Source organism: Lacerta agilis, chromosome 17 (genome assembly GCF_009819535.1).
Source record: "Lacerta agilis isolate rLacAgi1 chromosome 17, rLacAgi1.pri, whole genome shotgun sequence".
NCBI classification, from domain to species: domain Eukaryota; kingdom Metazoa; phylum Chordata; class Lepidosauria; order Squamata; family Lacertidae; genus Lacerta; species Lacerta agilis.
The window spans coordinates 360,606-386,087 of record NC_046328.1 but is presented as its reverse complement, the minus strand read 5'-3'; the positions used below and the strand labels follow the sequence as shown (position 1 = coordinate 386,087).

Below are 25,482 nucleotides of genomic sequence, written 5' to 3'. Positions count from 1 at the left end.
TGAGAGACGTCAGAGAAGTGTGACTAGCCCAAGGTCACCCAGCAGCTGCATGTGGAGGAGCGGAGACGCAAACCCTGTCCCCCAGATTACAAGTCTACCGCTCTTAACCACTACACCACACTGGCTCTCAGACACCAGGGATGGCATCAGCAGCTGCCCAAAGGACTCCCAAAAAGAGGAGAGCAGAGAAGGGGCTGAGGGAACACTCCACAAGGGAGGGTGTTCAAAAAGGGGTGAGGGGCTGCCAGCTTTGCAAGCAAGGGGTGATCTAACTGGGTTCCTGAGCCCCACAGGTGTGCCACAGAAAGAATGTGGTTGGTCAAGGGAGCTGTGGACCCAAAAAGGTTGAAAACCTCCAGCCTAGCTGAATAATATGTTGGGGCTGAAAAGCAAGCAGACACAGTAAATCAATTTAGATGGAAGTAGATTTGCAAGTTTGTGTTACAACCCAAAATGCCACTGACTTCCTATAAATAGCAAATTTGTGGTGTCCATTTTGTTTAATGTTGCATCTTGTCCTTGTGCAACATCTCACAGTGGGTCTTTAAGGCTAGCTTGGCATAATCAATATTTCATTTTATTATTATTGGTATCAATAATCACTCTCATCACAAGGGAGCTCTTGAAAGGAAGTAAGACTAAGCATCCTGATCCATCTGCAGGTCTTTTTTCTCTCCAAGGGAGCGCTAACTTCCTCCCACACTTGGCTTGCACACTTCCTATTCTCTTCAGCAGCTCAGGTTTTACCAGTCCAGTTTCCAGCAGAGCTGGCTCACAGAGAGATAGGAAGAAGGAGCATTGCTTTCCAAGTGTCTCAGCATGTAACAAGCCAATGAATTAGAAAGACTTGTGGGGGGTCCCAGCTGGGGCCCCTCCAGAACTGGACCGGTTTGTGCTCTGTGGCAGCAAAGAGACGCTCCTCTTCACCACTGCTGCTGCAGGTAACGTTGGAGAGCTGATTTTTCTCTGAAACTATTTCTCTTTCACAGTAGTTCTTTAAATCAATTTTAATGACATTTGTTACATTAAAATTATAATCAGCATGGGAAAAGACTGAACAGAGCAGGGGGGGGGGTGTCTTCTGCCTCTCTTATAATTCTAGGCCTAGAGGGTTGCCCAATGAAATGGACAGATGGTGGGTGAAATGCTTTGTGGCACAAAACCCCTTTAGCATGTGAAACTCACTGCCCCAGGAGTCTTAATTTTTTTTAAAGGGCTGGACAAATTCATAGAAGAGAGCTGTGTCTACAAAAGACTATTAATTAGTGATGTTTGGCAAATCCATTTCTTACAAATCCCAAGATGAACTGACCTGGGATTTATCTGAATTTTGCTATGCAGTCCTTGTCCCAAGAAATAAATACCAAAATGCATATTAAAAAGATGCACTTTGGGATAAAATATGTTTAAGAAATTTGAGAGCAAACACCTTAAACATACATTTATATACAAAGTTTTGTGTAGATTGCAGATTACTGCAGAAACAGGGCAGGCTTCTACATACAGTACATGTGTGAAACTGCTCCATCCCAATTATTTGCTATTTGGACCCTTATGCTCTCAAGAGTTCCCCCTTGGACTGGGCTCAGAGATCCTCTGAAGGCCCACAGCCTCCCTATTCATACCCAGGAATATGGGTACAAAACAACAGTGGAGGAGTCTGTTCATTGCTAGCCACAACGTGTCTAAAACTCCCCTTAAAATTTTAAAACCCACCAAATGTAACTGTTGCAAACTGCTTCATATTTATAAAACAAAAACAACTTGGGATTGTTAGCCCCCAGCTCTAGTGTAGCAGAAGTAATGAACAGATCATTCATCATTTTACAAGCACACCCAAAGAAAACTGTTGGCATCCCTCTCTCTTCGCCAACATGCCTTGTCCAAAAAAAACCCACCCCTCCGTTGCTGAATGCATTTTGACATGGGAGTCTTTCTTGGCTGCATAAAATTAGAAATAATATGCAGAGTGAAATCAAGCGGAGCTGATCATCTGTCACTCAAGGGGTAGATGAGAAGCTCACTGGGTATGAGAATGTCTCAGTACTTTATCTTCCTGGACAGCCTTTATCTTCAAAGAAAGATGAAAATGAAGAGATCCTTCTCCTTTCTTTCCCAAGGATCCCAGTCTACAGCCTCCTACCTCCCTTGCTTGGGATTTCACAGATTCACAGAAATCCCAAAGTCCATCTAGTTCAACCCCTAGAAATGCAGGAATCACAGCTAAACAACCCCTGGCTGGTGGCCATCCAACCTCTGCTTAAAAACCTCCAAGGAAGGTGGGATAATCCACCACCTTCCTGACTCTATTATTCAGAGGGAGCCCCATTCTACTGTCAAACAGCTCTTACCCTCAAAAAGTTATTCCTAATGTTTAGTTGGAATCTCTGTTCTTGTCATTTGAATCCTTTGGAGCAGCAGAAAGCAAGCTTACTCCATCTTCAATTTCACAACCCCTTCAGGTATCTGAAGATGGTTATTATGTCTCCTCTCAGTTGATCTGATCCCACAGTTCCTTCTCACCTTCTCAAAATTTAGCACGACATTTTTCCTAAGACAAGTTTCTTCCAAAAAGCCACAAAAACACATGGCACCCTGTAGTCAATATGGTTTTTTCTGGCAGGAAGGCATGGCTGGGGCACCTGGGGTTATGTCCCCACCACAGAAGAAGGGGTGAGTGAAGATCTGCATCAGGAACAAGGGTGGGAGGAGATCAACAGGCACCTCCTATTCACCAGGAAGCTCTGTGGAAGCAGCATTTGGAAGGGGCTGCAGGGTGACGACAGAGACAGCCTGCAAGGAGCATGCTGCGGCAGGTGATTGCATGGAGGCCACATCTGCTGCCCCTGTGGATCCTGCCACCAGAGGCAGCTGCCTCACTTTACCTCATGGGAGGGCTGGCATTGGCTAGCGCTCTCCTGGAAGGTGCTGGGAAGCAGCAGCACTGCTGCTCTTTTCTGGAACCCCACAGCCAGGAAAGAAACATGGGAAGACCCTTCAGCTGAATCAGGCCAATGGGACATGTGGTCCAGTGTCTTTGTGGTGGCCAACTAGCACCCTGTTCCCACTCTAGCCTGCTGCCCTGAGGTGTGACTGCAGCAGGGAGGTAAGCTGTGGAACTCCCTCCCACAGGAGGAAGTGATGCGTCACCAACCTATATGGCTTTAAAAGAGGATTAGACAAATTTGTGGAGCAGGAGAGGGTGACCAACAGCTTCCAGCCATGCTGGCTATGCTCTAGCTCCATTATTTTAAGTAGCAATGCTTCTGTATCCCAGTGTCTGGAAACTATGTAGATGCAGGGGGTGGTCTTATGATTGGTCCTGTTTGATGGCTTTCCAAAAGAGGCATCTGAAGGGTCACTGGGGGAACAGGATGTTGGCTGTCAGGAGCTGGCCAGCTTGAGAAAACAGCACTCAAGAGGTACCGGTAATTACAGAAGATTTGTTGCAGACAAGCAATGAGCCTCTGTCCGCTCTCTCTGAGCGACCATCTACCACAATCAAGTTGACTCTTCTGAAGAATACGTCCAGCTACTGCAGAATATCCCGAACCTCCTCCCCTTACGTTTCTGGGTTTGTTGTCTGTCTTGGACTTTCTCCATTCACCTAGTTCTGGGACTGATGAGGTCAGCTACCTCCTCTTCCAATGAGGAAATTCCCTCCCTCCATTGTGCCGTGAGGGACTATAACTCCTCAGAGAGCTGGCTCCCATCCAGCCCGCCTTCCCTATGTTGATAAGCCACATTTCTGCCAGCTTCAGAGGGAGGAGGAGGCGTCAGCCCACCATTTCCAGCTGTCTGAGAACTCTGCAAGACTCTCTGATCTGCTGCTGCCTGCCTGCTTTCTAGCTGAGGCTGCCCTTCTTGGTTTGGGGCTGTTGTGTCCATGACACTGGCCTAGATGGGTCATTGGCTTGAACCAGCTGAAGGCTCTTCTGAGGTTCTTGTGTCTGTCCCATTGGCAATGCATGTCAGTCCACTTATCCTCTCCATGGGGAATTGGGGGGGGGGGTTGAGGCTATTTTGTCCTTCCAGGCCTGTATGTGTGTGTCTCTTTTAACATAATTATGAAACCCATTAGCTGGGGTCAGCAGACACAGGTGTTTGACCACATCCACACTATAAAACACATTTGAAGCTCATGGCTTCTCCCCTCCAAATCCTTGAGAACTGCAGTCCATTAAGGGTGCTGGGAACTGTAGCTCCATTGTGGGGGCGGGGGCAATTGAGTCCCCGCTTTTGACACAGGCCAAGAGGGAAAGTACATTTATTTTTGATGTTTTTGGAAATGTTTGCATTTCACCCTGGGTAGCCCTGATCTGAAAATTTCAGATTCTGAAAATCATTCTGAATCCCACAGTTGTAAAGAGACTGGAAAGAGCTAAATAAAGAAGCTTGCCTCAGGGGGAACAAGGCCTGTCAAAAAACAAAAAACAATATATTAAATGGTTGCAGTGTCTCTAGGGTTTCTGGCTGGCTTGCCGGGGTTCCCCCCCCCCCCCCGAGATGTAACATTGCATTTCTGTTTGAATTGTGGCAATTGCTTCTCAATTTGCACCTATACATATTAATGAGCATATGCAGATTTCATGCAAACCTGTGTCTTGGTTTTTTTTTAAGATACCTTCCCTCTTTTCTGAGCAATGCGCCAGTGGCTCTTGCCTCCTTTAGTCCCAGTCTCTCTCTTGTATTCAGAGTGATCCTTCTGCACTTTATTTCCTACCTCCCAGTGCCCCCTTGCCTTCTGGGCATCTTCTGAAATCTTCTGACAACTGCCCACACCTTCCCACCAGCACCCCAGTCACACCCACTCCATCTCTCCCATAAAGATATGAGGCTGGATATCCCACTAAAGGGACCCTCCCACAAGGTAGGTCTTACGATTCTCTCTGCCCTGGTGATCATATAACCCTAGGCTTGTAGAGTTGGAATGGACCTCAAGGGTCATCTAGTCCAACCTCTTGCAATGTAGTAATCACAGCTAAAGTAAGAGAATCACAGAATTGTAGAGTTGGAATAGAATCCCAACCCTCAGCAATGCAGGAGTCCTTTGCCCAACATGGGACTCAAACCCACAGCCCTGATGTAACGAACACATCTGCCCCAAGTACAGTGGAACCCCGGGTTACGCACACCCCAGGTTGCGGATGTTCGAGTTAAGAATGCCTGCAACCCAGAAGCATTTCCAGAGCGCGCATGACCCCCGGATGCGCATAAGGCTTCTACGCACTTCGCGCATGTGCAGAAGCGCTCAAATCGCGCTACTTCCGGGTTTGGTTTTGTTTCTTGGCGTTCGTGTTATGCATGCCCATGTTACGTAGCATGATCCAGAATGGATTGCGTGTGTAACACGGGCTACTACTGTATAGAAACACAGCATGAGTTTGGAAGCAGTCAGACAGAATGGAATGTAGATTTAGTGTCAACAGAGAGGGAGAGGGAGAGAAGTCAGCTTGCTCAAGAAGCACAGGCAGCCTTGGGAAGCAGGTAGGGTAGCTGTTCCTCACTGGAAGAGAAGGCAATAAATCCCGAGCCCAAAGAGTAGACGTATGGGAAAGGTCTTAGACAGAAAACAAACCCGGAAGCGTAAGGGTCATAGGTTCAGGGTATTCTGTAGAACCCAGAAACATTCCCCAGAAGGGTCAACTGACTTATAAGGCACAGACGATCCAAGGCTAACTGTTTGTATTGCAATAAATCTTCAAGCTAATTATGACTTGTGTGTTACCAAGATGGCAGCCTGGGCTCCTGACAGCTGAGATGGAGAGTCTCATGTTCTCCAAAGGGCAGCCCTGACAGAGGGCCACACAACCTCTCCTTAAAAAACCTCCACGGAAGAAGAGCTCACCACCTTCCAAGAGAGACTGTCAGAAAGTTCTTCCTTAGAATTGCCTTTCTTGTAATTTGAATCCCTTGCTATGGGGGCTAACCTCTTGTGAATGGTACATGGTCTGACATGCTCAACTCTTAATTATTCCTTCACCTGTTCCACAGCTCAGGTCTAGAGTTGAAAGTTTCAGGTGAAAACCTGGGCTTTAATGATTTGTTCAGAATTTTAACACAAAATATTATTTTGCTGCACTCAGATGTTCTCAGCTGGACTGTTGTGTTGTCTGCACTGTAAGAAGGACGTAGATAGATTGCAATGGGTTCAAGGGAGAACAGGAAAGGTAGTCAGGGATATGGACAACAAGACTTAGGAAAGGATGAAGGAATCAGTTATGTGTAGCTTGGATACTGTTCACTTCAGATCCCTGAAGGGCTGTCAAATGAATTTTAGTTACAAGAGGGTATAGATTTTGGTTGAACATTTGGAGAAACATCTTGACCATAAGAGCTGCTTAAGAACGGAAGCAGTTGCCTAGAGGAACTGATGGTCTTTCTTTCTCTCCACCCCCCCCCCCTCAGTCAGCCTCCTGTGGAGGCTGAACACTCATCTGTTAGAAATGCTCCAGGCCTGGATTTCCAGAATCCAGCAGCGGGTTTGACTAGATGTCCTCTAAGACCCATTCAAAGTCCATGCTTCTGGTCAGCTGCATTCTTCTAGATCAGCCTTTGCCAACACAGCACCCTCCAGCATTTAGGATTTTTTAGTTTAGAGAAAAGGCGAGGATGATGCATGACACGGAGAAAGTGGATAGAGAAAAGCTTTTCTCCCTCTTTCATAAGCCTAGAACCCACAGGCACCCAATGAAACTGAAGGTTGGAAGATTCTGGAAAGATGAAATAAAGTCCTTCACGCAAGCACATAAACTATAGAACTCCCTCTCACAGGAGGCAGGGGTGGCCACAACGTGGGTGGCTTTCAAAGAGGATTGGGCAAACTTAGGGAGGATCAGGCTCTTGATAGCTATGAGCCACAATGGCTCTGGTCTCCCACCTTGGACTGAGGCAGTAATGCTTCTGAATCCCAGTTGCAGGGAGCCACAGGGGGGCCGAGGGCTCTTGTGCCTGGCTCCTGCTTCCTGCTTCCCCACAACCCATGGTGAAAACAGGATATTGGACATGTCCAACCAGTAGATCGCGATCTACCAGTAGATCCCCAGCTGATCCTGGTTAGATGGCGAGGACCCTTATCGATCGTGGAATTAAACAAAGTTTAGCAAAAGTTAACAAATAAAAGCTGAAGATCTCTGGGCAATCCTACCCCAAAAAGCTCAACAACTCTGGACAATCCACCCACCCCATGACAATGACAATGGGTAGATCACTGCCAGTTTTTTTATACTGGGAGTAGATCCCAGTCTCTTGGGAGTTGGATATGCCTGGACTAGATGAACCATTCCTCCGTTCCAGCAGTTTCTGTTGAGTGATTTATTGCATTTGCAGCCTACTCTTTTTCCCAAGGGGGTCAAAGAAGGCAATGACTGGCCTCAGGTCACCTAGGGAGTTTCATGGCTATTGGGGATTTAAATCCTGACCTCTCCCAGATCCTGCTCTGACCCTCAAACCCCACGCTGATTCCCTTTTGGACAACTCCCCTGTGTCCCAGCCAGCATGGTTCTATGATGTCAGGGCTGATGGGAGTTGTAGTCTGAAGCACCTGAAGGTCACCAGGTTGAGGGAAGTTGTGCTACATCACACTAGCAGGGGGACGCCAGATGACCAAAGTCCTTCAGTTAACTTTCCCATGCCACCCAAAGCTGCTAACACATCAGATTTTGCTGCCATTGATTTGGCATTACAAAGTGTTAGTGGGGAGTGGGGATGCCCAGGAGCAAACCCTTCCAAACTGCTGACTTGCATTTTGACAGGTCTGTAAAAGAATTGTGCTTGAGCAATTCATACTCCTACTACATTTAATAAAAACTGTCTCCCAACAATCTAGAACATACTGATGAGAACATACTGGGCTTTCAGTGCTCCAGCCATTTAAAAAGTGGATGATAAATAGCCTGGAGGGAGGATGAGAAGAAAGGGAAGGGGGTGGATGGATCTGAACGAATCTGGCAGAGGAATGCATGTGCAGGTTTGCATTTGGCAGAGTTCCCTGCATCTAGGCCTAGGGGACACTTTGAGAGGAATGCCAAATCCTTATTCCATGTCAGTCTTCCTTTTTGAATTTGTACACAGAGCTCCCGAGTTTGTTCTTTGCTGAAAGGCAACACTGTCTGCTCTCTAATTTAACAAGAGGGATGACTCAAGGTTAGATGTTCCCGGGGCTGCCATAAATGGAAGGAGGCAGAGCATTTCCAGCTTGGTTTGGGGATTCTGTTCTTTGCTGCTTGTTCTACAAACACAGACAAGTCTGCAGTGAAGGAAGGAAAGCCAAAAGAAAGGGAAGGCTGGTGATGGTGGGGTGCAAAAGCTCTTCCTCAAGGAACTGAAAGAGCCAAAATGCCTACTTTATTCCCCATACTGTGAGCTTTGTGGGACTGGAAACCGCCAAAGAGGGAAAGGAGTGAAGGAGCAGCAAAGAGACAAACACATCCTGAAGCAAATTAGTGGCAGATCCCCAAACAAAGGGCCTCTCAGAGGGGCCACTTAGAATAATTGACTTGTAGAGCTGGAAGGGACCCAAGGGACACCTAGTCCAAACCCGCGTAATGCAGGAACCATAGCTAATCACTTAATTCAGATCTCCATAAGAGAGGGTTATTATCACATTTGTATACAAGTGATGCAATTGAGTTCTCTGGGCAGCTTTCAGACCATTAAAAACCTAAATAGCATTTAAATGATTAGAGAAAAGCTTTCGGGCATGGGTGCCAGGGTGAGCAGTTGCCAGGAATGATGGGATCTGGAGTCTAGCACCACCCAGGAGGCCACCAGCTCTTGGATACAAGATGCTTCCGGACAGGACCTTAATTTGCAAGTGAGTCATCTGAGATACCACAAATGAGCTATTGGCAAGAGGTGTTTTTATTATTATTGGATTTTCCATGGAAAGGGTAACTCTAGATTTAAAGGGGAAATACGGGTTATAATACAGTAATTATTTTTTTGATGCCACTGGTGTCACATGTGTGGGATGTGAAACACAAGAGTAGTCAAGTACAACTTCCCTAGAGTGGACATAGAAGGGGATGTCTGGTCAGCCCAGTTGGAACTTCCTGTTTCTCCTGGGCTGGGACAGACTTCCTCTACATGTGACTTGAGGTGGGTGTAGCCTCAACTGTGTGCAGGTAACAAAAGGAAACTGCCAGATGCCATCTCTCCCTCCTTTTGACTTCGTTCTTCAAGGAAGCAACATCTTAGCCAAAGATGCTCTCTTGACTTCCAAGGAACTATCTCCCTTATGGGATAGCCTCCAAGTATTTTACTTTTACTAAGCTGAGTTTGCCTTCTGGGATCCAACTGTGAACAGATGTCTGTAAGTAAACTTTTTATACTTTTATAGAAGACTGTGTCATGTCTTATCTTTTAGAAGGGAATAAAGGGGAAAATACCAGGACAATATTATTATAGAGGTTTTAGCGAACCTGAGCAAGCATCCGCTGTGTGATTTTAAAAGGGGAATGTAACTCTGCTAAGTTGTGATACTTGTTAACACAAGTTATAATAAAATAACATATCCTCTTCTGCGTCCCTGAACATTCCCACAACATGAATGCCCCCCAAATCTGTATCCAAGAGCTCTAATGCCACAAGAAGGCCTTGTCTAAGTGCATCTATCATCAAGATCAACGGCAACAAGGGCCTCTGAGAGCATCTCTTCACCTGCCAATGCGTTTGCTGCCCTCAGCTTCTTTAAGGAGGAAGGGAGGAACATATATTTAATAACTAAATGATAAACTACATATGCCATTTACTTCCATTTATAAGGTCTGCAGGACAATACCCAGCTGATCTGAATTTTTAAAAATAATATATGCATTCAAATAAAACCTGTATTCAAATAAAACAAAAGAATAAACCGATAAATATAATAAGACTGCAATCCAGCAGCAGCAGCAGCAGCAGCAGCAGCGAGCAGTTCTTTTGCTCAGGCTTCATCAAACGCTTGAAGGAAAAGTATTGAGGTCACACAAGCAATTGGCATGTGAAAGAGTTGTTGGTTCCTGGAATTAGCCAGACAAATCACTCCGCCTGCTGATAACAGCTATGTCTTCCAGGACAATTTCCATGCTGAGGCTGGAAAAGGTTTTCCCCCTGTTGTTGTAGGGTTGTTATATGCCCTCTTTTTCATGGATAGAGTCATCATAGCAAACCATAGTTAAAAGTAAAAAAGGTAAAGTTAAAGGACCTCTGACAGTTAAGTGCAGCCGCGAACGACTCTGGGGTTGTGGTGCTCATCCCGCTTCACTGGCCAAGGGAGCCGGCCTTTGTCCAGAGAAGTTTTTCTGGGTCATGTAGCCAGCATGACTAAGCTGCTTCTGGCGTGCAGAAATGCTCTTTACCTGCCGGAGCGGTACCTAATTATCTACTTGCATTTTGACGTGCTGGGACTGAACAGTGGGAGCTTACCCCATCACGGGGATTTGAACCACCGACCTTCTGATCGGCAAGCCCATGGATCTGTGGTTTACACCACAGCGCCACCCGCATCCCTCTAGTTTAAAGTAGAGGTTGGCAAATGTGTCCTCTTTTTTGCTATTCAAAATATGGCAACCCTATCAGAACATAAGAGCCTGCTGAACTAAGCCTGTGGCCCATCTTGTCCAACCTCCTGTTCTCACCATGGCCAGCCAGATGTCCCAAGGGGAAACCCACAAGCAAGACCTGAGCAGTACTCGCCCTCCTGTAGTTTCCAGCAACTGGGATTCAGAAGCCTTTACTGCCTCCAGTCATATAGGCAGAGCAGAACCATCATGATGAGTAGCCGTTGATAGCCTGTTCCTTCATAAATTGGTCCAGTCCTCTATGAAAGCCACTTAAGTTGGTGGCCATTACTGCCTCCTGGGGGAGCAGGTTCCATAGTTGGACAATGCTCTGTGTGAAGAATGGCCTTCTTTTATATTATGTTTAGTTCTAGAATGCTCTTTATACAAAAGGATCCCAAGGCAGGATGCAAAGCAACCCTCTTCCCTTAAAAAAAATCAATAGAAATATTAAAAATAATGTGATGTTGTTTATTAATACTTGGGCCATTCACAATATTTAAAATAATTAAAAACCATACACAAACCAACACATTTCCAACATGGTGTAGCCGTGCTCCATGATCGTTCATGGGCTCTCTCATCTCCACAAATTCCTAAAGAGCAGAAGGCCTCTGTTGCTCTGCTCATGCAACTCTGCTTCATTAAGGTGGTGGTTTTAAAAGCTAACTAACAGGTTGGGAAGATGGGCACGTGGTGCATTCTGACTAGAGGCAGTCTACCTGCCTGACCTGGCAATGACTCACTGCAGGGAAGACTGTGGCTTTCTGGAAAGATCTGCCTTTTCTGCAGGAGGACTGTGGACGCCTGCTTGAAACCCTGCTGAGCTCCTATCAGTCAGAGCAGACTAGACTGAGTTAGATGGCCCAAGTGTTTAATGCAGCTTAAAGCAACTTACTCTTCCATCAACTTAGACAAGGCTATAAATGGCTATGATCAGAAGCAGTAATGCTTATAAGTACCAGTTGTGGGAAACCCAGGAGGGAAGAGTGCTCTTGGGGTTGGATCCTGCTTGTGGCTTTCCCATGGGGGCATCTGGGGTGAACAGTGTGAAAACAGGATGCTGGACCGGACATGGGCCATTGGTCTGATCCAACAAATTTTCCTTGTTATAGAAGACCTTTTAGCTGGGAATTGAATTTTGGACCCTACACAGGCACATCTGTCTCCTTTGCCATGCCCTCTTGAAATTGGGGTGGGGGGTAGGGGACTCAGCACCACAGAAAAAGCATCTCTCTGCCCATGGGCACCCAATGCTCTTTGGACCAAGCCTCAAGGCTCTGTGCTTGCCTTACCATGAGGCTTGGTAGTGGTGGTTTAAAAAATGGAATGTCTCCTTGTTAAGAGGCTTATTTCATCCATTAGATCTAATTTAGCCTGTCTGGATTTGCAAATTGTTCAGCTGCCATCCCGTAGATCTGATTAGGCAAGAGACCAGCTCTGGCAGAAAGCCAAAGCAGCTGTTGGCAAGAAGCCATCTTCACCTTCAAAGGTCCTGGAGACCGACCCAGAGTAAAATGGGGACAAGAGAGAGTTGTCTGGGACTGCCAGCTAGTTAAGGAATTCTCTGCTTGCATTGCCTAGTGGTTAGAGTGTTGGACTAGGGCCAGAGAGACATGGGTTTAAACTAGGTAACAAACCTTCACCTGCTGCCTCCTCCTTCCCTATTGAGGGGGCATCTGAGATCTCACAGATATGCCACAAGCATTCTAATTACTTTGAGAGATTGGCTGGGGTGGGTGTTGGTGTAGCATAGGATGTCAAAGGGTGGTGCCCCTGCTGTAAGAAAAGTGAATCAAGTATTTTGACTATGGGAGAGTTTCTCTGGGACAGAGGCAGGAGGAGCTTCAGGGATGATTGGAAGGTAGGAGGAAGGCAATGGAAACTATTTCACAGGGTCTGAGGATGGGAGAGAACTTCTGTGCTGCAGAAGGGTGGGGTGGGAGGGTGGAGCAATGCAAGAGCCAGCAGGGAAGGGGCACATCTGAGTGGTAGGGCATCTGCTCTGCATGTAGAATGTGCCAGGTTCAATCCCTGGCATCTCCACATAGCTCTGAGAGAGACTCCTACATGAAACCTTGGAAAGCCACTGCCACTCACAAATGAGGTAGCCTCTTAAGTTCCAATTTCTATCAGCCCTTCCTTCAGAAACATAAGGAGTGGGATCTGACTTTGCTTGGAAGGGAAGGGCTGCATCTCAGTGGTATAGCATCTGCTTCGCATGCAGAAGGTCCCTGACACCTCCCGGTATCCCCTCTCTGAAACCCTGGAGAGCCGCTGCCAGTCAGTGCAAATAGCCCTGAGCTAGATGGCTCATTGGCCTGACTCTGCATAAGGCAACTTCCCATGTTCCTCCTCTGGAAGTTCCAAAGGCCAAGCCAGGGGGGCTGGTGTGCCTGATGGGAAGAAAGAGGCATGGAAGGACAAGGAAGGGCAAGTTCTGGATTAGTCTGATTCAAAGCAACTTCCCAGATCTAAGCCAGCATTTACCAACTAGGAGTTTTGGACCAAAAATCCCATCATCCCCAGATAGCATGATTCTGTTGCCTGGAGCTGATGGAGCTGTATAGAAATACAGAATCATATAATGTTTGGATAGTTAAAGAAACATTACATAACTTAACATAATTTAATTTTTTTCAGCACCATTTCAAAGTGTCACCTTGCTCTGAGGCTTTGAGAGAGCAACCAGCCTGGCAGAGTGGCAAGGCTACATCTCCTCTCTTTGGTCCCATGCTTGCAGCCTAACAATTAACAGCTCATCCAGCTATTAAATCCTGGTGGTGGTGGTGGTGGAGGAGGAGAAAAATCAGAAGCACATGGCATTGCATGGGGCTGCAAGAGGAAACTTTTCTGTTTTTGTTTTTGTTTTTTGCACAGCAGCTTCGGAACAGGAGCATATCTATCTGAAATGCCAAGATCTTGGACTTTCAAGAGCTATTTTTTTGCAATGGGGCTCAGCTGCTCTTGATTCTCCCTGGCAGCTGTGGATAGGAGGCAGTGATAAAACTCTCAGAGACATAGAGAAATGCTAAGATGCAGCACTTGCAACAGCAAGAAGCTAGTGCTTCATAATCTCTGGGGCGAAGACCTCCATGACTGACTTTCAGAAGAGTCACTCTTGGGGCATACACACAAGCTTCATGTTAGCAGCATGCTTTTGCTGATCTGCAGCTGAAGGGGAAAGGCTCTCAGTCCTCATGCAGCATCTGCACTTACCGTATATACTCGAGTATAAGTCGACCCAAATATAAGCCGAGGCACCTAATTTCCCTACAAAAACCTGGGAAAGCTTATTGACTAAAGTATAAGCCGGTTCACCTTCGCCGCTGTGGTAGAGGAGGAGGAACAAGCAGCCCGAAAGCAGCCCTTCGGGCTGCTCCTTCCTCTTCCTCCTTTGCTGCTGTGGAGCTCACCCCGTCGCAGGGTTTCGAACCACCATTCTTCTGATCAGCAAGCCCTAGGGCTCTGTGGTTTAACCCACAGCGCAATGTTCCCTTGTGTTATACAGAGAAGGCTGGGATCCTGTCCTGTTTAAGCAGGAGCCAGGGAAAGTGAGCACCTGTGGCGTTTTAATACTTCCTTAACTGATAGGCTTTCTGCCTTCTGGGGTCTAAAGTTTGCATTTATGTGAGCAGTTCAGGAATGGAACAAGCTGCCTGGGGAGAGTAAAGAACCGCCGTTCTTGTACACTTCTTAAGGAATGGTTGACTGGGGTGAGCGGGTGGCGGCGGCACGAGCGGAGAGAAAGGGCTTCTTTCTTGCCGCCCCCACCGCCCGCCTCACTCGAGTATAAGCCGAGGGCAGCTTTTTCAGCACAAAAAATGTGCTGAAAAACTAGGCTTATACTCAAGTATATACAGTATATCTCGCTCTGAGTCCCAAAGAATCTGAAGAAATGTGCATGCACACGAAAGCTCATACCAAGAACAAACTTAGTTGGTCTCTAAGGTGCTACTGGAAGGATTTTTTTTATTTTTTATTTTGTTCTGAGTCCCGGTGTAATGCAGTTTTGCGACCCTTCATCATGAAACAGCCCTTTCCTCCTTTCTTTAACAGCAGCTTAACTCTGAATCAACACAAGAAGCAATGCAGCTTCCAGGGCACTCCACACACTCCTCCCCTTCCCAGGCAGCACCAGGAGCCCTTGGAAACAAGGTTCATTAACCCACAAGGCAAAAACCATCCGGATTCAATTCTGAGTGCATTTTCTATTTCCTCTCTCATCTTCCTTCTTATTAACTGCAGAATGAGATTCTCTGTAGGCCTCTGTCTTGAGCTCTTGCTTTAATAGACTCGGCTGCATTTGCTCTTGCATAGGCTGACCAGAAATGGGGAGGAGGCCAGCCAGATGAATTGGAGAGCAAAAGTCATCCCTCGCCTTGCTGACTGCATGTCAGGGGCACTGCCAATTCCCTCTTGGCTCCTCTAACACGCAGACACCTCCTTTTTGTGTTAATTGCTTTGGATGCTGCAAAGCTCCATGTCAGATCTCTCTTGGAGGCAGAGCGCTGGGTTTCAGTGGGTCAAATGATACTCCAGAGTCCAGCTCCTGTAGATGAGCAGGCAGTGAAAGAAAGGTCTTTCAGCAGGACCAGCGGGACCTAAACCTCACCTCTGCCATCGAGGGTGTTTTCAAAAAAGTAAGCCACGCTCTTACTTTTAAAGAATACAGTATGCTTTAATAGCAAAATGCTCATCACTTAGGAGGGTGTTGTGTGGTGAGACAAAGAAAAGTATAACTTGGAGATCTTTCTGCTTCAGTTACCATACATTAGCCAATACTGTACTCACAAATGATAAATGAAAATGATTTTAAAATATGTGTGCGGGTTGGCCTAATACTCTTCCTGTTTCTTCATCACACTAAGAGTGCGAGAGAATGCTGGGATTGTTGGGGGAGTTGGATTGCGTGGATGTAAACAGAAATATAGGTATTTTTTTTTAAAAAAAACAGAGTTTATTAGCGTTTTCATAATATAACACAAACCCAAACCCACACCTACAAATACAAAAACAAATACAAATACACATAATGCCAGGATTCTTCTTCTTGTTTGTATACCTTACAAAAAAAAAAATTCTAGTTCTGAATCTTGACTTTTGACTTCCCCCGCCTTTTCACCTTCGGTTTTAAATCAATATACTACTTTCTTAACATCTTTTCTCTATATAAAAAAAAAAACTTTAACTTTAATTAATGATAACACAATTATCTTGATCTTTCTATTATAACAAAAATCTTAACCAAATATTCTTATAAAGACTAAACTTATTTCTTCTGTCCTTTATCATGCTGCTTTTAACTTAAAATTCAATATCTCCCTACTTATTTAAAATAAACTTATAATTAACAGACTTCACTCTCCGATTTCAGATACCATGACAGACCATTTGGAATATACATTTAATACTTCAACCCACTCCCCCTCTGTCCATTGTCTTTCTCTGTCTTTCACCAGAACCGGATCTCCAATTCTCTTCTTCTAAATGTCCACAGATCCAGGCAGCATTCACAACAGACCTTGCATCAGGCTTCAGGGTGTCCATCGCTTCTTTTTTGGGCTCCTCCGTTTCTTTGTACCATACTTCTTCTTCTTGTAGAAATCTTAATTCCATGTCCCTTGCCCCCGAGCTCCCACCTCGGGGTCTGGATATTATAAATTTTCCCGTTCCGGGGCTGCCACCCCCAGAAATCGGTTCCTTTTCCCGGAGTTGCCCAGCCATTTCAAACCATCCTTCAAGCACCCCTCCCAGCTCTTTGCCAAGGTTCGATTCCATTGTATAAAACTTTTGAAAAGCCTCCTCTGTGGAAGTTAAGTCCATTTTCTTTAAAATCCCACACAAGACTTGTAATTTCCGATCAAGCAGTTCCAGCTTCAAGACAGTGAGCATTTCCTCATCTTTTAAACCAGAGTTCAATACAAGTGCGAGCACGAAGTCCAGCATTTTGGAAGGGAGGGTGGGTATCAAATTTCAGCTCCTATCTCTTCCTTCCTTTGTTTCAATTTTTTCCCACGACAGTCCAAATCGTCACCATTTTTCCGAAGCCGGAGTGTAAAGACCAAAACTTCAAATGGAGATATTTTTTCCCCAATTAATCCCCAAAGGGAAATCTCAGCAGTCTCAGTTTTCAAATTCCAGATACTTTCTATCAATTATTATAGCAGCAGTCACTTAAACTGGTTAGTTTCTTTCATCTCCCGAAGGGAAGGGAGGCGGGCTGCCTTTCCTCTTTCCCCCAGATCGTTCCAAGATTAAAAAAAGTCAGTCAAGTACTCACAGCCTCTGGGTTCTTATCAGCTCGTTAAAGACAGGTAGAACTTAGACGCTCATCACAGGCTTTGTCGCCGCATTTACATCCCGGTTGGGGCATGTCCCCTATAGCCCGGCTCCGTCGTCCCTTCTCCCCCACTCCCCCTTTACAGGGGGAGCGGGGGAAGGGTTCGGAGCCACAACGGGCACAGCCGGGGAGCCCAGGGTGCGGGACGCTCTTCCCGCACCCCAACCGGAGCCCCGCTTTGCGGTGGCAGGGCTCCTAACCCCCGGGATGGACTGGGCGCTTCGCAGCCGAAGCAGCCCACGACCACCCGCAATGGCGTCGCCGCCGGAAGTCCGAAATATAGGTATACTAGGAGAAGCAGCCACTGTAAGTTTGAATGAATGCTCCTTATTTATTTGGAGAGTGTGAGTGTTGGTAGCGTGGGGGAGGGGTAGAAAGGGAGTAGGGCTGCCAGGGTGATGGCCCATGGCACATTGGGGGGGGGCGCTGGCAGGGTGGCATGAGGAGGATGCAACAGCCATGCACCCTTTGACCCCAGCCTCGCAAAGCAGATTGGGCCTGGCTTTGCGTTGGTTGCAAGAGCTGGGCTAGCACCCCCCCCACCAGCCAACCCATGCCCATCCCAGGCACCATGAAAACCCACTCCACCATTGGCCAGGCCACAGCAACTGCCAAGCCCACCTGGGGACCACCCTCTCAGGACTATCCAACTCCCTGCCCAATTTTTTCAATTTGCATTTCTTTCAGAGACGTCATATTATCATAGAACTGGAAGGGACCCTGAGGGACATCTAGACCAGTCCTCTGCAATGCAGGAATCATAGCTCTAGTCCTCCTTATTTATTTGGGCAGACAGATTTATTTCTGGCACTCAGAAAGGGGGCAGGGGTAAAACTGGTGGGTTCTGGAAAGATTAATTAATTGACAAACCTGGCAGATTCTGACTGGTTTTGAGAAAACCAATTACTCCCCCCACCCCCACCCCCGAACAAGCTTTTACTGTCTTTTGCACATTGATGGAAGAGGTAAAGTTCTTGGGGATGACTGAGCACTGGGCACTTTATTTTAATGCCTTACCAACATTAAACTTGTATTTTATTGTGATAATGTAATTAGGTTTTCAGAATGTCACGCTGATTAAACAAAGCTACCTCCAGTGTACCTGTGGCACCTGTGTCTGCCACATCCTGTGAACAGGTGAGGTCCTATGGCTCTTCTGCTTCATTTCACAAAAGGTCTGCCTTTAGGTGTAACCTGCTTCTTGGGACCAGCTACCCGACAGTAAAGTCAGCACAGCTTTAGACAGGCTGTTAAAACTTTTTCTATTCTGCAATTAATCCTAGTCTCCTTTGATAAAAAAATTTTTTTGTTCTTAATCTTTTTTTATTATGTTCTATTTTTTAAGTTGAATTCTGTTGTTTTTTTTAATTATAAGTTGCTTTTGGGGACAAACAGTGGCTCATGAATAATAAACAAACAAACAATTTTCATACCATCCTCCATCCGAGGATCTTAGGGTGGTTCACAAAATTAATAGTTAACAACAACATCAACATCAACAACAACAAGACACATGGAGCTAGTAGACAGCTGCCCTGGATACAGAATTGACCTGTGCCTCCATGGACAGCTGGGAGTCCAAAATAACTTCCAGTCTGCGCACCTGGTCTTCTGGGGCACAGTTACCCCATTCAGGACCAGGGAGTCCCCCACACCAGCCCGCCCCCTGTCCTCCAAGAACAGTACTTCTGTCTTGTCAAGATTCAACCTCAATCTGTTAGCCGCCATCCATCTTCCAACCGCCTCCAGATACTCACACAGGACCTTCACCGCCTTCCTGGTTCTGATTTAAAAGAGAGGTAGAGCTGGGTATCATCCGCAGCCCAAACCCCCTGATGATCTCTCCCAGTGGGTTCATATGTATATTAAAAAGCACAGAGGGGAGGACAGAATCCTGAGCACCCTACAGGAGAGAGCCCAGGGGTCTGAACACTCATCCCCCAACACCACTTTCTGGACACTTTATGGAAAGCGAAGTGAACTGACCCGCACAAACAGGCCATAAACCAAAGGAAATCACCAATATGCCAATTTTGGGGGGATGCAGAAGGATTATTGAGGGAACCCCCCACCTTCTAGCTAGGATAGTTTTTGTAGAATTTAAATTACAGTGGTTTACTTAAAGTGTTAAGTCCCAAAGAGAATCCAGGTGCAGAAATAAGATGTGAAGCCAGATGGCTGAAGTCTCATTGCAGTTTTCCCATCCCTAGAGCAGACCAATGGGGGCCCATCAAGTTCAGCATCCTCTTCTCACAGTGGCCAACCAGATATCTGTAGCAAGCAGCACCTGAGCACAAGAGCAGCTCTCTCCCCTCCTTTAGTTTCCAGTAACTAATAGTCAGAAGCATCACTGAGCACAACTGTCCTGGCTAGTAGCCATGAATAGGCCTCTCCTCTTCCATGAATTAATCCAATTCTCTTTCAAAGCCACCTGGGCTAGTGGCCCTCACAGCCTCCTATGGGGGCGAGTTCCAACTGTGCGGTGCCTGAATAAATTGATTCTTTTCTCTGTCCTGAAACTTCCAGCATTCAGCTTCATGGGATACCCACAAGTTCTAGTATTACAAGAGAGGAAGGAAAACGTTTTTCTCTCTCTGCATTCTCCATGCCATACATAATTTTATGGACTTCTAACATGTCACCTCTTACTCACCTCTTCTCTAAACTAAAAAGCCCTAAACAGGAAAATCCAGCACATAAAAGAGGGGTAGATCTGAAGACACAGGTTCAAATTTCACCCTTTAAGTATTTTGGAGGAGTTGCCCCTTTCAGCTCAAACAGAAGGGCAGTGGGGGAGGGAGTAAAGGTAAAGGGTAAAGGGACCCCTGACCATTAGGTCCAGTCGTGTCCGACTCTGGGGTTGTGGCCAGTGCTCATCTTGCATTACTGGCTGAGGGAGCCGGCGTACAGCTTCTGGGTCATGTGGCCAGCATGACAAAGCCGCTTCTGGTGAACCAGAGCAGCACACGGAAACGCCATTTACCTTCCCGCCAGAGCGGTACCTATTTATCTACTTGCACCTTGACGTGCTTTTGAACTGCTAGGTGGGCAGGAGCAGGGACCAAGCAACGGGAGCTCACCCCATCACGGGGATTCGAACCACTGACCTGATCAGCAAGCCCTAGGCTCTGTGGTTTAACCCACAGTGCCACCCGCATCCTTTTTTCTGAGGGTACGTTTTTCTGAGGGTACAGCACCCACACGCTTTCCCACCTTACTGCAACAACTTCATAGTGCCTACCTGCACCTTAAAAAAGCAGCACTAAGAGTAGGAAACTGTAACGGACCAACCCTGAGCCTGGGTGTGAGCAGGTGCCCAGCACTCAAAGAGTTAACACCCACTCTAGATGACTGGCAGCTCAACCGCAGAGGCGGGTCTTTTCGACCTTTTAAAAGGGAGAGAATGGCAGTTGGGCGATTGTTGTGGGTCAGGGATTGAGGGAGAGCGGGTTGGAGGTTAGGCTTAGGCTAGAGAAGAAAAGCTTTTATCCTGTTTAATGTTGTAACCAAGCTTACGTACCTGAAAGAAAAGCATTGTAACCGCAATCTACCTGAACATCCTTGTTAATTAAGTTACCTCAATAAACATATTTTGTGTTTCAACGTTTGTGGACTCTGGCAGTGCGTCAGTACCTCTAGAGGTGTGGATGAGGGGGAAAGCACTAAGGGTTTCCTGTGATAGAGGGAACGGGTGGCTTATTTTCCTGGCACACAGAGGACTGGGCGGTGAAGCCAAAGGTGCCACGCAGTTGCCAGAAGGACAGGCAAGCTGCAGTAGTTTGGGAACCCAGGGCGGGAGATCCCAAGGTGGCAAGGGTTTCATTTTAAGAACGTGGAGCACTGAGGTACCCCGAAGACATCTCTCATAACATCATTTTAGGATTCATTTTAGTAGTCGGTGAAGCCTAGGGAGAGACACAGTCAGGGGAAACGTTTTACATTGTGAGGGCTCTTTGGAGTGTAACGAAGGGTGAACCAGAGCAGCACACGGAAACGCCATTTACCTTCCCGCCAGAGCGGTACCTATTTATCTACTTGCACTTTGACGTGCTTTTGAACTGCTAGGTGGGCAGGAGCAGGGACCAAGCAACGGGAGCTCACCCCATCACGGGGATTCGAACCACTGACCTGATCAGCAAGCCCTAGGATCTGTGGTTTAACCCACAGTGCCACCTGCGTCCTTTTTTCTGAGGGTACTTTTTTCTGAGGGTACAGCACCCACACGCTTTCCCACCTTACTGCAACAACTTCATGGTGCCTACCTGCACCTTAAAAAAGCAGCACTAAGAGTAGGAAACCAACTTGATTATTCAGTGCCAACTTGAATTAAATATTGGGGGGGCCCAAGAAAGCCCTGCCCTGCATAATTGACCACCTGATGCAATGCATGGATACCATTTGAATGACAATGCCCATCAACTTGGGGGGGCCCTCAAATATTTTATCGGGGGAGGTAAAGACCCCTCAGCCCCTAGAAGTTGGCTCCTATGTCAGTGCATTTGTAGAGGGGGGCATTTTACGCCCTGTGCATTTTAATTGCATTCAGATGGCTGCCACCTCTCTAAAGATTAGCTCCATAGATTCCCCATCAGCCCCCCCCCTTTGTTTACCACCTAGGAGAGCATGGGTAGGCAAACTAAGGCCTGGGGGCCGGATCCAGCCCAATCGCCTTCTCAATCCGCCCGTGGACGCTCTGGGTGTTTTTACATGAGTAGAATGTGTCCTTTTATTTAAAATACATCTCTGGGTTATTTGTGGGGCATAGGAATTCGTTCATCTCCCCCCAAAAAAATAGTTCGGCCCCACAAGGTCTGAGGGACAGTGGACCGGCCCCCTGCTGAAAAAATTTGCTGATCCCTGGACTAGAGTCTAGCCTGAATAAGAGTTATGGAGGACTAGAAAGTTTGTAACATTCTGGTGGTTATTCTAACAAAGGTCATTGCCCTAGTATAGATTTTGGATTCCCTCACCCTCATGGGCCACCTTTGCTTTTCATCTTGTTAGGAATATCTGCTTCCTCTGTCTTTGTCTATTTGGCCAGAGAGTGATAGGGAGAGTGGAAATGATTGTGGTTGACACACTTCAGAGAGCTTGGCAGGACAGAAGACTGTTTTACTTATTTAATTCTGAAATTGGGCTCAGTAAACCTTCTCTCCACCCCCATCGTTCTGCCCGGACACTGAGGTCCAGTGCCGAGGGCCTTCTGGCGGTTCCCTTGCTACGAGAAGCCAAGCAGAGGGCCTTCTCGGTAGTGGCACCCGCCCTGTGGAACACCCTCCCACCAGATGTCAAAGAGAAAACCAACTACCAGACTTTTAGGAGACATTGGAAAGCAGCCCTGTTTAGGGAAGCTTTTAATGTTTAATAGATTATTGTATTTTAACATTCTGTTGGAAGCCGCCCAGAGTGGCTGGGGAAACCCAGCCAGATGGGCAGGGTATAAATAATTTATTATTATTATTATTATTATTATTATTATTATTATTATTATTATTATTATTATTCTAAAGGAAAGGAGTGGCCATCTGGAAGAGTGATGGCATGACCAGAAGAGGGCAACCAAAATGGTCAAAGGCCTGGAAACAATCCCTTATGAGGAACGGCTTAGGGAGCTGGGTATGTTTAGCCTGGAGAAGAGAAGGTTAAGGGGTGATATGATAGCCATGTTCAAATATACCAAAGGATGTCATTTAGAGGAGGGAGAAAGGTTGTTTTCTGCTGCTCCAGAGAAGCGGACATGGGGCAATGGATTCAAACTACAAGAAAGAAGATTCCACCTAAACATTAGGAAGAACTTCCTGACAGTGAGAGCTGTTGGACAGTGGAATTTGCTACCAAGGGGTGTGGTGGAGTCTCCTTCTTTGGAGGTCTTTAAGCGGAGGCTTGACAGCCATCTGTCAGGAATGCTTTGATGGTGTTTCCTGCTTGGCAGGGGGTTGGACTGGATGGCCCTTGTGGTCTCTTCCAACTCTATGATTCTATGATACTATGACCCTATGTCTACTCAGAAGTAAATCCTATTTATTTCTGTGAAGGTTTACTTCCAAGTAAGTGTGCATAGGAAGGTCAGTTTCGAAACATACACACAGTCCAGAACCCCCTCTCCCCAAATGGGACCCATGTAGGAAGGAAGAAAAACAATATACCCTTAACATAAGCCCTGCCTTGTGACCCTAGACCATTAGTCTATCTTGCTCTGTATTGTCCACTGACGGGCAGGGGCTCTCCAGCTTTTCAGGCAGGGCTCTTTCTCCCCCAGGCCCCAGCCTTACCTGTAGATACTGCCAGGGATTGAGCGAGGACCTCCTGCATGCAAGGAAGATGCTCTGGCTTGAGGAGCCTCCCCTCCAGCAGCCCAACTGGGACAGCCCCCAGAGAACCTCTCTCAAAAGGCAGGCCAATCTCCTTTTTTGGAAAACACTCACAAAGACCCAGAAAGTAGTCTGATTAAAAAAGCGAAAAAGCCAAAAAAAAAAAAAAAAGGACTGCCGGGAATCCCGAGTGTATCCAAGTGAAGAGCAGGCCCAGGAGTGAGCCGCCCGCGTCCGCGCCAGCCTTGCGTGGCATGAGATGGGCATGTCCGACGAGGATGGGCAGCGGACCAAACGCGGGGTCGCCGGGCGGGAGCGAGCCTGGGATGGAGAGAAGGAAAGGAAAGGAAAGGAAAGGAAAGGAAAGGAAAGGAAAGGAAAGGAAAGGAAAGGAAGCCGCCAGGCGCTTGTCTGCCTAGCCGCCGTGGATCTGTTCTGCTTCCTGGCGGCGCCCCGCGTCTCATGGAAGCCCCGAGCGGGTTGTTCCGAGAGCGCATCGCGCGAGCCATTGATCTCCAGCGTGTTTTTCGTTAGGGAAGAAATGTCAGTGATGGAGGCAGGAGAGGAGAAGGAGCACCTGGCCGGAGCCTTGAGCTTGGAGGCAACATCTAAGGAAGTTTCCTGGCTGAGGGCGGCTTCGTGCGTTTTTCATGTGGCGGCGAACGCGGCCCTCCTCACTCCCAAGGATCATGTGGCCTGAAGTCCCGCGGGCGGCAGAGGAGAGAGCGAGAGCCCAGCGCTCGGTGGGGCTGCAAGGAGGCAATCGGCGACTCGGCGGACTCCACTCCGCCGCCTCTCTGCCCACACTTCCGCGGGAGGCAGGCAGCCCCACTGAAATCAAAGCCAACCTGCTTTGGATGGAGCGAAAGCGGGGGCGAGACTTGGACCCGTCCCCAGCGCTGCTTCTGCTCAGCGGTAGATAGTCCGCCTTGCAAGCAGAAAGTCCGCGCGTCCCAATCCCATTCCCCAGCACCTACGGGCTCAGGTGGGAAAGGCTTTCTGCCTAAAATCCTGGAGAGCCACTGCCAGTCAGTGAAGGGCAGTACTGAGCTAGATGGACCCACGGTCTGTCTGGTTAAAAGTCAGGTTCCGATGTTCAAACCAGCCCCGTTTCCAGGCACCCCAGCTGCTTCTGAGGTAGAGGGGAGGAGGGGACTTCAGACCAGAGGCACCCCCACTTTTAAGAGCCCACAGCACCCCCTCCCCCTCCCCCTGAACCCCAGCAAAGTTGTTCCCAGAAGCTGCTCAGGTTTCTGTCCGGCCTCTGTACCGCCGCAGGCAGCGGACACACGTCCGCACAAACAGACGCAAACGCGGGCGCAGCGCGAGCACTCCGCCTCTTCCCCCAGTTTATCCCTCGCTTGTCCCAGTTAAAAAGACAGATGGCGGGTGGGGCGCAATAACACCCCCACCCACCCCATTGCACCGTGTTGGAAGTTGGGGGGGGGGGGGACGAAGCTCCAGCGGACAGGTAAGCTACGAGTGACTCCCGAACACCCCTCCCAGCACAGCGCTGCTCCCCAATGGCAACGGCACGTCCCCCTTCCTCGGGGACAAAGACCGAGCAGAGAAGCAGAACCCCCCCCCCTTCAAGCCGCCCTTCTTCCTGGTTCGCAGGTCCTACCTTGGGGCCGCCTGGCCGCCTGGGTGCCCAGCAGGAGGAAGGAGAGGAGCAGGGCGAGCCCTCGGGGGGCCGGCATGGTGCTGGGTCCCGGTCCCGGTCCCGGTCCGGCTCGAGCTGCTGCCCAGCCCAGCGGACCGCTCCCTTCCCAGCCTGGTTCGGTAGTGGCGGCGGCAGCGACGAAGTCCCTCCTTTGCAAATCCGCGCTGGAGCTGCAAGGGGAGGGGGGAAGCAGGGAGGGAGGGAGGGGGGGAGGGAGGGGATGATCAGGGCTGTCGATCTGCCCCGCCTTTTGCCACCCCAACAGGAAAATACCCCCACCCGCCGCTCGATGAGAGGCTCCGGGATGTAATTCCAACCCACGACCCTCTTCTCCCAGTGCCAGGGCGCACAACTGAGGAGCAGGGGAAGCAGCAGCCGAGGAGCACCTCTGAGCACGTGCAGAGTGCCTTTTCCTCTTGAATTCCTCCTTAAGCAGGAGACTTAAGCCCTCCACGAAGTTTCCTTTTGTCAGCCCGAAGCGTCTCTGACACCTCGTAAGACCCTCACACCATGTCCACACATCCCTCCGTCCTGTTGATCGCCAGACCTACAAAGCTCTGTACATCTCAGGAAAGGACGCGTGAGCCCCAAGGACCTTCAGCGGAGACCCTCTCCGGCCACCCG

At 47.9% G+C, this 25,482-nt stretch overlaps 1 protein-coding gene across 1 annotated transcript in view; it reads right to left on the bottom strand.

Moving 5' to 3' along the window:
- The window catches only part of SEZ6L (seizure related 6 homolog like), a 107,449-nt gene extending 82,483 nt beyond the window's left edge, over positions 1–24,966 (bottom strand). Inside the window, 1 exon segment of the mRNA XM_033174601.1 lies at positions 24,820–24,966. The gene's annotated coding sequence lies outside the window, so the exon portion shown is untranslated.
- Positions 24,967–25,482: the final 516 nt, after the last annotated feature.